Source organism: Acanthaster planci, linkage group LG20, assembly GCF_054643075.1.
Source record: "Acanthaster planci isolate LZ-2023a linkage group LG20, COTS_SCS, whole genome shotgun sequence".
Taxonomy (NCBI): Eukaryota; Metazoa; Echinodermata; class Asteroidea; order Valvatida; family Acanthasteridae; genus Acanthaster; species Acanthaster planci.
In genome coordinates this window covers 10,782,031-10,795,938 of record NC_141796.1, presented here as the reverse complement: position 1 = coordinate 10,795,938, position 13,908 = coordinate 10,782,031, and the positions used below count along the sequence as shown (strand labels likewise).

At 42.2% G+C, this 13,908-nt stretch overlaps 1 protein-coding gene across 2 annotated transcripts in view; it reads right to left on the bottom strand.

Annotated features, from left to right (window-relative positions):
- Positions 1-13,908, bottom strand: part of pold1 (DNA polymerase delta 1, catalytic subunit) — an 87,357-nt gene that overhangs the window by 25,088 nt on the left and 48,361 nt on the right. The gene's annotated exons all lie outside the window — the stretch shown is intronic.

The following is a 13,908-nucleotide window of genomic DNA, read 5'->3' as shown; positions in this document are numbered from 1 at the left end:
CGTGTGACGATGCTGCATTTTTGGCCATCAGTACGCGTGCCACCACTAGACTTGTCAATTGGATAATTTGACTGTGAAAATGGACGGTGTCTGTACCCGACCTCCACGAGTTTAAACAATCTGAAAGGGCGCTGGTTGTCACTTTGGGTGATAAAAAAAGCAGCGCGTGCAAGCCACGCGCCGGTAGGGTCCGGGTGTGCGCGGTGCCGATAAGAATCTGACACCAGCCGGTTTGGGAGCACGGGGTGTCTCTGGTTTCTTGGTAAGCCGTGAAGCAACGGTGTCGTATTACCCTCACCAGCGGACAGGAGACCCGAGGGCTAAACAAAAAGCACATGCAAACTCGCTAAACTTTACGACTCTTCTGGGAGCGCAGATTTTGAAATAAACGACTAAACCCTTTCGAGTTCTCTTCAGGAAAATGTTTTTAAAAGTGCTCCTCAGAGAACAACGATGCATATTCCAGTGATCTTCAGACATTTTTCTGGTAGAAAAACCTCCAAAACATGCTTCTGATCTGATTGATTCACTAAATAGTTCAGAAAACAGTACATAAACACATTCCTCCCTGAGTCAATTCTCCGAATTTTTGTAGTCAATACAATAACCGACTCGAAAGTAAAATAAGAAGAGGCACTTAGATTGTGACTGTCATATGTCTTACCATCTTCCATGGTTTACATCATGTTAACTCGCAGGCCATTCGACGGGCTCTCAATACTAATCAAAATGAACGTGTATGTGAATAGTTGTCAGTGATATGAAACGCCAGACAGTCGAAGAGAAATAAAATAACCCGCAAAAGACTGATATCAAAACAGTCAGGCTATGGATTGATTTTAAGGGAGACTGAACCGTATTCATGCGTGTGTCAAGTTCGAAACTGCAAGCGCTCATATCCAAAGTGTTCTGTGGGTGTAAAGCCGCACATCCATTGTATTATAAACGGCTTCGAGTGGTTTCGAATTCAGCCGTTGGTAGATTTATGGCTTGTTGCCATCATTAAATACGGTCTGGAACACAACGATTTCAGCAGGCAATACGGTATCACGCAAGTGCCATCCGCGACCAAACACAATCGTAAAAGAGTGACGAATCCCGCGGGACTTTTTTTCAGTCTAAGTTCTTTCCTTAGGCAACGACTTTTGCTCCCGTCGGGGGGGGGGGGTGAAGGGACGGGAGGCTACCACTCCAAAGACATCAGAACCATGGGGTAGTCACTACTCATCCACGACTCCAAGGAGGGTTTTTTTGCCACCGACCCGACGGCTGTTTCCTTACCAGCCACCAACAACCCTCAATCCTCCGATTTCAGTGTCATTTAACATAAACCTTATAGGCAGTTTAGAGTTTAGATAGGTAGTGTAATTCACAACAAACTTTCCCAATTCTGTCGATTGCCCGAACACGTGAACACTCTTGCTCATGAATAAAAATGAGTCAAAGGTATTAATTGGAAACAGACATCGAACAGGTGTTTTTAACACCTCTGTGACTATAACTATAACTATACTTACATTACCTGTATTAGTATATACTTCCCATTTAAATCAATTAAAAACAAAGTCCAGGGAATATACTCCCGGAACACGACATCAGGTGATTTGTTTCTTGAATAGGAAAATTTGGCCCGGCGCCCCGCCCGTTCAGTGCACTAACAAACGAACTGCAAAGGACACGGTTTGGATCTCAGTGGAATTAATCGAGCAAAGCATGTAAAATGATGAATAAACTTGCGGATAGATTAGATCCAACCACTGAGACTGCTAGGAGAACCAAGGCGGAATTAAGCACATTTAAGAACCACATCTGCTGCGACAAGATAGCAGCATACAACATCCGTCGGTAGCAAACCGTACCCGTCTGACGACAGCAGCCACCTAAAGCTGATTTGATCCAACTGCACGTGTCTTATCTCGCTGGCCACGCGTAGGCCACCAGCCTTCGCGCTCCAGGACACCTCCGGGGTGAGTGGTGAAGTAGATAAACCACTTGGAAGGGGGACAGGATCAAGAGACCCATCAAGATGTCAAAAGGGAAGCGGGGACTTTTTCCCCTGCATTGTTCGCGGCACCGTTTTTCTAGGTAATCATTTCCCCACCTTGCGGGCTCCAATGTGAGAGTCCAGATGGGGCAGATGGACTGGACTGATGACGGTCGATCTCAAGGCGACGACCCCCAAGGAGCATGGACTGTCATCAAACCAGGTACCAAGACCGAAAAAAAGTGTTATGAACCCGGACGGAGAAATCTCAGAAACCTGTCAAGACTTGCTCTTGTCCTCGAGTTATGAAGGTTGAGCGGTGGGGTGTGTATCTGTTTTGAGGTACATGGTGAAGTTAAAGAGAAAGTTTCAGCTCTGACTTACTAAAGAATGAAAAACAAACAAGAAAGGAACTTATGCCATTTTCTGGGAAAGACACGATTCTGTGTCAGCTGTAGCTTAATAACAACGGAACAGAGAAACGTCAATTTTTGATTCTAAGAATATGTGTACAAGGCATTCTTCCTAGTCATGCAACAAAATGCTAGATCAACAGATTTGAAAAAAATGGACGAAGAAACAAAACGCGAAGTAGATACCCAAAATCAGCATCTAAACCGACGGCAAATTCATGTCTTGAAAGAGAGACTATTTATGTTGTCATCCGCGTGTCTCCCTGCTGGACAGTGTATTTCTCCTCCTCAGCAGCCCCTTTCCCTCTTCTGTATATTGACACTTTTTTCTTCGACTGCGTCATAATGAATTGAACAATCGAAACCGAAGCCAGCTTTCTTTAATTCGGTTAGGGCCTACATAAGAAAAGAAAAAGCAGGCGAGGAACAAGGGGTTAGATACGGTAGCACCGATGATCATTGGATGACGAGAAGGAAGGAGCTGCACTTTGAAAGGAAAAGCGATAAAGAAGAATTATGAAAACAGAAGCGCCAAAATACAGTGACTCCAAAACGGAAATAGCTTAGAAACCATGACTAAAGTAACACAGACCAGAGTGGTTTGGCAATACAAAGCTTTTACGTTGAAATCTGTCTATTTGTATTGGTCTGCCTGCGTTCACGTCAGCTCACGTAATGTTCAGTCTACCAACTACTCCTTATAAGCACACAGTCACCAAAAGTGCCAATTACTAACTCGGTCATCATCGGTCGATCAGTATTGCTGAATTTGAGTGATTCCGTTTAAATTATTAATTATTAACTTACAATGCAATGCCAACCCGTCTTCACTTGACTCCGTCTATGTGAGCCCACCTGCTAGGTTTTTTTCATGATTTTAAATTAAAAAATCACTCCCTACAGTGCATGCGCAAAGACCCTCAGCGAAGGAATGGCAGGTGGTTATAATCCCCTCTACTTTCTGAAAAACACACGCTTTCCCCCGTAGCGTATTGAACTGACGACCGTGAAAGTCCATGATGTCGGGGTTCAACTTCAATACGTCGGCATTTTGACATTATTATTTGCCCTTTAGGCTTTGAAAAGAACGAGAAACGTGCAAACTATGCTACCTTCGCAAGTCCTCTGTTTCCGTTTTTTCTGCGAAGCCTTCGAAGCACAGTACGCCTACAAGTGAATCTCAAATTCTTGAAACAGGGAAGGCCTTTTCCTGTTAATCCTATGTACAGCATAAATAGGCCCTATTCACGATGTCGGTTCTACTTTTATACGTTGATGTGATGATCGAACTGCAACACATGTATACTTTGAAAAGTGATTAGTTTCAATTTTGCCTACAGAACTAAACATTTCTGGATGCATATTTATGTGTTGGGAATTGGCGTACTGGTGCGATGCAATTCATCAAACCTTCTATTAAATCCGCATATGTCATTTTGACGTTTGACGTTTGAATACGTCGTGATTTCCTCTCCCCTCCACCCAGAAAAAGACAACAGGTTAGCCACCATGTTACTTTCACATAGATGTTGGGAACTTGAACAATAAAAAAGGGGATACTAAAACACTCTGAAATCCAAACGTGCTACACACACAGGGCCATTTTTTAACCTGCTTTGTGTGTAGTGATTTTATTACACCACTTACAATCAACAACAATATCATACACCAGCTGTGGCCTCAAGGTAAAGATCGGTAGTAGCTGGGTTTTCATTCGGCTGTGACAGGTAAATAGCCTACACCTTTTTCTCTCTCTGAAACAGTACATTTTTTTCCAAAACTGGGACAATATTTGAGCAAGGCGAGTTATGTATCGAAGACTGTTTGATTGCGAATATCCTTCTTGGTTGTGGTGCCCTTGAGTCAGCCCTACCATAAGAAGGTGAACCGATGTACATATAGTACATTGTTTCAGCTTTTTACCTGACTAATCCCCAAACCACCGAACTGAAGGCTGGCGACAACCTGTTATGCGAAATTGGACAATTAGAGAGCGCCTCCGAAGGATGTAGTGAGGACAGTTTAATACTACAACCACGAGTAAAGGCTACGGGAGTGTAACCATTTCTGACAGGGCATTTTATGACCACGGGGTGGCGTAACCAAGCGTCCTTGGCTACAGCTGGTAGGGTGATTTTAGAAAACCAGAAGTTTTATCCTTTCCCAGAATTCAGGACACGAACTGCATGACCACTACGATTGTTACTGATAACTCGTTTGATCTAAAACAATGCATGGCTAATCTTTTGAGCGGTCGGAAGAGATAAAATTCTGCGAAAGTAAACTAAAGAACACGCAGGGGGCCTACATAAAAACTTCCTGATGTAGTCTGCATTACACCCGAAATACATGTATTATCATCAATCATTTTCAGCACAAAGTCACATTCCAGACACCTGTCTGTTTTTAATTATCTGACAAATAATTATCTGACAAACGTCCGAGCAAAACCATCCAAGGTCACGTTTCAACAATTAACAAGGGGAAATTTCATATTCAATTTTGATATTGAACTGGTTCATGCAAACTTATACTTATGACCAGAAATGGTGGACAATGGTAAGATAACTCCCGTAGTTCAATCCAACACCTTACCACGAGAGCTGTTACTGTTGAATCAAACTCAAAAAGCCATTTGTTTTTAACAGCGTCTCGGTGATACAGGCCATTAAACCGAAACGCATCATTTGTTAGTATGCGCACAGCAAGTGATGTTTACCCCCCCCCCCGAAAAATCAACAGCGAAACTTGTCCCGCGCTGTGCCAAGATTAACTGTTGATCTTCTCATCTCTGAAACGGAGGATAAACAGTGTGGACACAGAGTCGGGAATCCCCTACCAAACAATAGGGTCGGTCTTACATCTCTGCGCTGGCTCAACGTAGCCTTTGCGACTGTTTTTTTAGTCTGGGATGATCGATAAGAAATTAATCGATACTCGCTTGCTATCATGACGCAAGAGAAACCTCTAAAAATGTAAGAGACCAAACCAAGGCAACTACGAAGGCCGATTTTTATGTAGTATAAATATTCGAGTGATCGCTTCCCGTCAACTGTGATAGCAACAAGATCTACACTATGCAGTGTCGATGTCCACCGTGAGACTGAAATTCAAAAATATATTGGCTGGTGGAGAGACGGTATACACTGCCACCTGTTAAAAACGCCGCCAATGAACTTGGACTTCTACCGACAAAACAGTAAGCGAAGGAAATGTAAAATCCCATACACAAGTATATATAATCACAATAACGAACTACATTATATCAACAACAGTCAGGTCACGCTTCTAGTTGTCGTGATTCGATCTCGCCGATGAACGCTACAACAGTACAAAATGGCACGACCCACTCTTCAACCTATCACAATGACAAAATCCTTGTTTACATACAAGGTGTTGTGAAAGCTGCGCCCGGTACACACGGGGATTTTCCGCATGCCACTTTTAGCACTGTAATGGTGTACACTCATAATGGAACACATGACACTGTATGGCCAATATTTTGTAAGAACTTGGAGATCTAAAATGAATCAGTGTTCATTTGTCCATCCAATGATTCAGTTTCTCCCGGTCAACATGACCCAAAAGCAAACCTTACACAAAAGTTAAACAGAGTTCTTCACTTCAGTGACGGCCCTCAATCGAGCGGCAGACTCATAAAATATTGCGTCATCAAACAGGGTACAAAAAGGTAAAATGCTCTCGATTTTAAACGCAACAAACCAAAGAAGACAAGCCAATTAATTCCAAACACTTTCACCGGCCAGAAGATACTCAACATTCTAAACACGCTCACTTCATCTCCAGGGCAGGTGGAGATTTCCAACTGTTGCAAATGTCTTGCTCAAAGACAAATGAGGCTCCATTCAATAAAGGTGGCGTTGCATTGACACTAACATGCTTCTTTCACTAGCCGCTCATACACACTCCTCTCAAGCAACATGTGCGCCACTTCGGGAACGTCTTGCAATTGCGGGGTCGCAAATCTGAGATAGCATCGCCGGACTAGGTTCGAATCCAACCGATACCCTCTGCATGTGAATCCACAAGATGCCCAATACTCCCAGAGGGAGAAGGTGAGGTCTTCGCACTGTAAAATTCGTGTGCATGCAATTTAACGGCTTGCTCTTTCTTCGGGATGCACCACTACAAATAAATTCCCATAGAGAGCAGTGATAAATCCCCACACTTCATAAGTATGTTACAAATACTCACAACTCTCACAGGTGTCCAGACTGCACAGAAAAACGATGATCGGCATGTCCCCTTTCATTTGCCTATCAATTTTTTTTTGGGGGGGGTGGTTGACCAATGAATTTCTGATAAATTTTACCAGAAGCAGACCGCCCCTAACATGAAGAAAATGTAGCCATTTTGAAAAACCATCCCTCTGCAAAACGGCGAAATAGTGCCACTTTCGGACCAAATTGCACCCAAATTGCTCAGAATTGGAAGCCCAAAGTCCGAGCCAGAGGTTCAGTGCCATATTTCTCCAATTCCTCAATTTCATGGCTCTCAGGACTCTCTAATATAGAATATTTTGAGTGTATACCTTTCATTAATGAGCGCGGCGGACATATTTTGGGACTTTTTTGCAAGGGTGCACCCTTCTAGGATCAGGTTATCGGTGCTGAAAGTAACGGTCAAACAATGCAAACATATATGGAAATACGTTTTAGCCTTTTCAAAATCACTCATGTAATGTCTTACTAGACCACAGCCGCTGCCACCACTTGCAAATGACCTTTTGGCGCTTGATTATTTTGGAGATCTAGCTGTGTGCTACTATATATTCTCCAGACCAATGAACAAGACCCTCCTTACGGTCAAGCACTCACTGCTGACCTTACATAGCCACACCCTGACCCCCTAGATTTTTAAAATAATGTTCCCATGGATTTCTACGCTACCTTCCACTTAGCCATCCCATGGCACCTGTTTACCATGACCTGTCATATTTTTCGAACTGCCAGGAGTCCATTTCCTCCGCATCAAAAACACCTGTCAAGTTCTGTGCCCTTCGGCCTTTTTGCGGAACATGGACCAAAGCAAACGCTTCCGCCATCCACCCAGAAACAATACCATGAGGTGCTTCAATGTAAACGCATGAATAAAGACTTTACCTTAAAAGATAAATATTTACTTCCACATATCAATTTGGTAAAGCTTTGTCAGCGGAAGAAACAGATTCCGTTGAAGCGTTAAAAACTACTGCCCACAAATGACCCTTTCCTGGTAAAGAATATAAACTTGATGACGTTGAAATTTCTGCAAAGCCCTCACAGTCAGTTACTGTTTTTCAGTTTTATGTTTGGCAATTAAAGGCACATATTCAACTGTTCTCTGATTTTTATGCGATGAAACTTATAACAATTTATACAGAAATACCTTTTAATAATCCTATCTTAAAATGTAGCTGCAATAAATGTTTCTTCGAGACAGTTTTTCTGAACCTTTGTACTTTTCTCGAGTGTGTGGAAACCCTTTCACACTCCTATTTGGTTAAATGCGTTGAGAATTGCTCACTTTTAAATAATCAAAATTATCCATGTTTTCCCGGAAAACTGAGAGCGCTGTTGCTTGAAGTCATCTAGGGAAGAAAATCTACAAAAATGCACGACTTCTTTGCGTACAAACCAACGTAACATCGAGGCTTCTTCCTGAGATAAAATCACAGTTTGCCCATGAATATGGAAATATCATTGGCGTAAAACCAAAAAGGCATTACAATACCCTCTGAAGTAGTGAAACCAAAGTTGACAACAAGGTTTACATTTTACAGGTTTGTGCACTGATTGCAGCTATCCTTTAACGAAGACAAATGAAGCTTTATTTCCAGCATCCTTTCAAGATTTGGACGACAAAAATCCAGATAAACCATGACAATTCAGAACACCACAATACTCTCCCGACAGCTTTGAGAATAAATACGCATTAGTACTCTAAACAAAAACAACATTAAGAGACTAAATACATGCACCAGAGCATATTGCGTAAAAATTGGTCAGTTCACCAATCAGTCAGTTTGTGGACCGAGGCTGTAAAGTGCTTTCGCTCTTTCCAGAGAATAACTGCGCGCAAATTTTAAGAACTTTCAACAAGACGTGGACACAAATGGATAAGACGATCCTCTACAATAACCCTATCTGTGAGGTTGGGTGCTGTGGCTCTACTTCCAATCAAACCCGTACAAGACGTTATACACCTCCAAGGTCTCTATATAAACAGTCGATATCTTTCCAATGCTTTCACAATGCTTCAGTTTCATATGTCTTTCGATCATCGCTGTAAATAAACCCAAACAAGACCAGTAGTAAACAGTTGAGTACTCCGAGTAAATTATGCCGACCCTTATTCAGGTGAGGGGTTTTGAAGTCTTCTCAGAAAGACAGAAAAAGAATGACAAAGCTCTAAAGTACATATACGTGCACTTGCAGTTTCGCATGAACCCTGGATTCCTATCATTCGAGTTCCAAACAGAAAACAAGGCCAACTAAGGTTTACTCCTAAAGCATTCAGTGCACTGTTTTATATACGTTTGACCCTTTTAATTTCCAATGATGTTTGAAAAAACTTGCTTGTAATTATCAGAGACCAAACATCCCTTTCATCAGCTTTGGCCCCTTAAATATTCCTGTGATAACTTTGTACTGGTACCTTTTGTCGAAAACCAACACCAAGGCAACAGAAAACGAAGCAAAAAATCATAGGCCTATCGAATCTTCTGATAAATAAAGTGAAAAGGAAGGACCTAAAAGAATTAGGTCTTTAAACTTACTATCTAATCTGGAGATGTACCACTACCTTGTTTAACAATAGTCGAAATTAACTTTGAAATCCAGTTAAACGAGAAAAGAATGTCAATCCTTTTCTAAGTCCGGGAATAGGCAGCACAGCCCAAGAACATTTTTGTTGATCAGTTCCTGTTTTGGGTTTTTATTTTCTCTTTCTTTTCTTACTTTTTAATTTGAAAGTACTCAAATCCTTTGCAAGAAAGTTCATATCAGGTCAGACCCCCCCCCCACTGCAGAATTTCCATTGCGCTAAAAACAGCCATTCGATAATGCTTACATCACGTGTTCTACATCAATAGACACGCGGAAGCCATCCGTCCAACATCGGACGTGACGTGCGTGCCCTCGGCCAGCGTGCCAGCACGTCTGCCAACTTTTACTTTCACACATGCAGGAATAATCCATTATTCATGCAAGCTCGCTCGCTGTTCGTGCTACAGGAAACCAGTGACGTATGGAGTTGTCGGTGTACACACGTTTTTATACCAAATTTGGGAGGCATGAGTTTAGACGAACAGCCGGCAAAAAGCTGAAATTGGAAAATTTCCCACAATTTCTACGGAACAGGTGTGTGGAAAAAAAGAAAATTCAGAGTGAAATCCGAAGAAGAAAACGCTGAATTCAGCTGGATCCTGCATTTGGACACCCACAGGACTGCTGCTATAACATCAGCAATCCAAACTTCAGTTCTACAGGGGACTGGAAGAGGGGACCAGACTTGCAGTGCGTTCGTGAAGGTCCTGATGTTACACACGATACAATTTCTGTTTTGTTGTGTAACAATAACGCTTTCAGTCTTCTGAGACATTTCCCATCTCTTTTAGACGTGAATCAGTTGTTAAAAAGGACGCTCAATCCGCAATTTTATGAAAGGAAAGAAATCAGTTTTTCAAGAAACTTCAGCCAGCTGACAGCCACAGATTGGCTCCCGAAAACGGAACAAAAAGGAACCGGTCATTTTTGTAAACTGTGATCTCGTGTTGAAATTGGAACGGCATCTCTTGACGTATGGCTGAATATCACTTTCTCGTGGGATTATCAAGACACCGACACACGTCAGGAGCGTGCCTCGAGCGCAGTCTTGGTTTTGCCCGTAGCGCTTGCTGATTAGCAGTTTGCGGTTCGACCGCAGCATGACAGGTGGGAACATGACACGCCAGCAACCTTCTAATTGCTACATACAAAGGAAAAGTCTTAAACAACGACGCACAGTCTCCATTGAATGAAAGACAAAATCAGAAAAACAATGCCCCTGAAAAAACATTCAAAACAACAAATTCGTAAAGGCTAAGGCAAGAAATGCACGGTCGACATTGGGCAAAAATATCCCAATGACTTGCATGTACAAAAACCTCGTGTTTTAATTTTTAAATACGTACCCACGTGGTTTGATTAACCATTAGTCAGCGCATTCTAAAGTCTTCATCACAAAAGTACACTTCCAGTAACACCAGACACTTTGACGTCTGAGTTCCCTATATATGTACTGAAAGTTTAACAAAGAAATGTTTCACATGCAACTTTGAATGCATTTTATGTTCTTTGTCACAATACCTAGTAGAACTCTGCGTTATTGTGATCGCTCCCGAACAAAATCCACAAATGTGACCCACCATCCCAAAACCAGGCTGAAGTATGTAACTTCATTTCCCTGAAAAGTTGGAACTTTCACAGTTTCATGTGTTCATGGAAGTGCTACAACTATAGTATATCACTAATCGTACAAATTTATCTGCAGACAGAATTTAGTCTCAACGAGGATCACTTTGAAGATGTGAAAAAGGTGAAGGAGAAGATTTTGAATTGCCCAACATCACAACTACGTACTTCAGCTTGGTTTGGGGATGGTGGGTGTGGGTCACTACTTCAGAGGTTAAAAAAATCAGGAACTCTGGCACTACCTTCCTTTCGATGGCATTTGGGGGAACAAGGAAGAATTTACTTTTGAACAGGAATCCAAAAATGTGAGATGACTTGAGTTCTAGAGCATGTTAGTCAAACGACCTGTTGAGTTGAAGTGAGTGCTGCAATTTTCCCACTGAAGAAATTGCAAGGAGGACACTGGAAAGATTACCCATGCCACTTTCGCACGACCAAGAATTGCTCTCCCTCTTTCTTCTTAAAAATATCTTCACAACATGTCTCTAAAACGACATCGCGTAGACAACAAGGTAGGGGTAAAGACAACATGTGTTTTAGGTGTTTTGGGATCAGCATCGTCATGACATGCCAAAAGCGAAACAAACAGAATTCAACAAAGAAAACTGCTTGCCACAGCTACGACCTTAAAAAAGACTGAACTCAAAATTTCAAATAAAAGCGCAAATGGCCCTTGTTGGACAGATTTTAATGACTCTTTGCGTCAGGCATCCGTGAATCAAAGTTACCGTCACATCTAGACCCCTCTTATGCCGGATTATTTGCCAACGATTAAACGGTCTGGTTTGTTACCACGGGATTAAATACAGCAAGCTTTAAAGTAAAAAAAAAGAGGGACTCGCTTTCCTTCCCACAAACGCTACAGGGGACTTCCATTTAATTCTAAAATGACCATAAAGGTGCCGTAGTGTTTTGTCTCCTCAAGATGCATTTTCTTTAGGACCCTATATCTCTTTCTGTTGTGCATACTCTTGGTTTTTTTTTTACCGAAATCACCAAAAATTTCCAGAGGGGTAAATATTGCATCGGATAAATTTCAGTTAATTGTTAGGTGCTGTTTTTCCCGCACTACAGCTGAAATTCTAATCCGCAATATGAAAAAAAAACATAGAAACCAAACCGTGAAAGAAATACATGAACAAGTATCATGGCGGGCATGGAAAGTCTGCATCTATTCGCGTAAAAACGATTCAATGTGTGTGGTTCCTTTGTGGCCCAATTCGACTATTTACTAGATCCAAATTGTAACCTCCCTTCTCAGTGGCATTCATCGTACTATTACATCGTGGGTAGTTTCGGTTCAGCGGGCACCATTATTTTTTACGCCCTCACAAAAGCTGGGTTGTGAAACTGTTAAAAGCCATCTGAATTGAGCCGTCGCCGAATGCAGCGCGCTCATACACGACTCCCGAAAACTATCGGTTTTGGTAGCATCAACTAATGGGTCAGGGGAGTTTCGAAAGCGTTGTCAACACAGCAAAGGATCCTCTCACCAGCCCCCTCAAAGAGCCAGTCTGAGTGTAATTGTCATTTGCCTTTACCATTATTAAACAATTTGAACTAAAGCTATCACCATCAGTGGAGATAGCTTCGCCGATTATTGTTTTATCAGTCAAAATTGCAGACACAGGGGAAACAGAACTGAAAATAACGTAGGGCATAACTTACCCATGACTAAGGGTGATACAATCAGGCCAAATACAATGCCAAATTAAAGAAAAAAAAACAAGATCAGATTGCTACAAAACTTATTCCACCAATTATGTGATGAAAAGTGAATCTACCAAACTGATACCTGCTATGACGAAGTGTGAGGAACTAGCCTTTAAAACATAGAGACAGACACCATCGTGTATCCAGATCGTCAAGTCATGATGCACTAGGCCTAGTATCTGATCCTATAAGAAGATATCTAGCAAGATTACAAACATATACAATAAATATTAAATGACAGCTCCGTCAGAAGGAAGGAAAGTACCACTCTATAGTTCAGTTACTCAAGGAAATTAATCATAGGTGAAAAGTTCTTTCCTTATCGTGAAAAGCTTCGCACAAGCCAGTGGATTAGAGAAGCCGGAAAATAAATAATAATGTTGAGAAATGTTTAGATAATGAACCATCATCATTAACCTCACAACCACATTAATCACGGTTATTAATCGCAATGCCGACAAATCACACTTTACATGGTTGAAAGTTAAAATACACAGTCATGGGGGGGAGGGCGGAAAAGGGAGGGCAACTGGACCAAGGGCGCTAACTGCAACTTCCCTGAACACCTTTAGTTATTTGCTCACTTCAAACTTTTCATTTGCACGGTTGTTATAAAATTAAGCGCGAAGAATAAGATAGGCGCAAAGACGGTTGTTGTGGGCTTGCCAAAGGGCGTTACCCTCCAGGACATGAAGTTAAATTCTTCTCTTGCCCAGAACCATGAAGGATCTTTTTTATTCCTCCGTGCCCGAACCTAAGAGAGTTGTGTTATCACCTGTATCTCTTGAACCACAGCCTTTTATGTTCTGTGCTATTGGAATAAACATTTGTTGCAGACGATTTGGCTTGGCGTGTCTAATAAAAGTCGAAAAGCCTTTGGCGAGTTGCTTATCACACAAGCAACGGCTGCCGAGCTAGCTTATCTCCACCAACACTTGTCGGAGTCCCCCCTAAATAAGGTGCCACACATAACCTCTGTCATGCACCCTACAGCATTTTTATTACGCAGGCTGGTTATTAAATGTACATGTACAGTACATGTACATGTACAGTACATGTATGCGTTGATCAGAACAGCGACCAGACGCTCTCCGATGTGTAAATCCCCGGTGCAGCGTGAAATCTATTCGCGGAGCCTGACATCAGGCGCGCTGACCTGCCAATCACACATTCAACGTCACTGAGCCGTGCTGTCATGGGTTTGGACACGCCCCCGCTGCAGCCGATCTACCAATCGTAACGCGGCATAGACCGTCAGTGGACACCGTGCAGTGACATCATCGCAGCGAAGACTGGTGCGGGACTTCCCCTGCCAAGGCCCCGATAGGATTGCTACAATGCACTG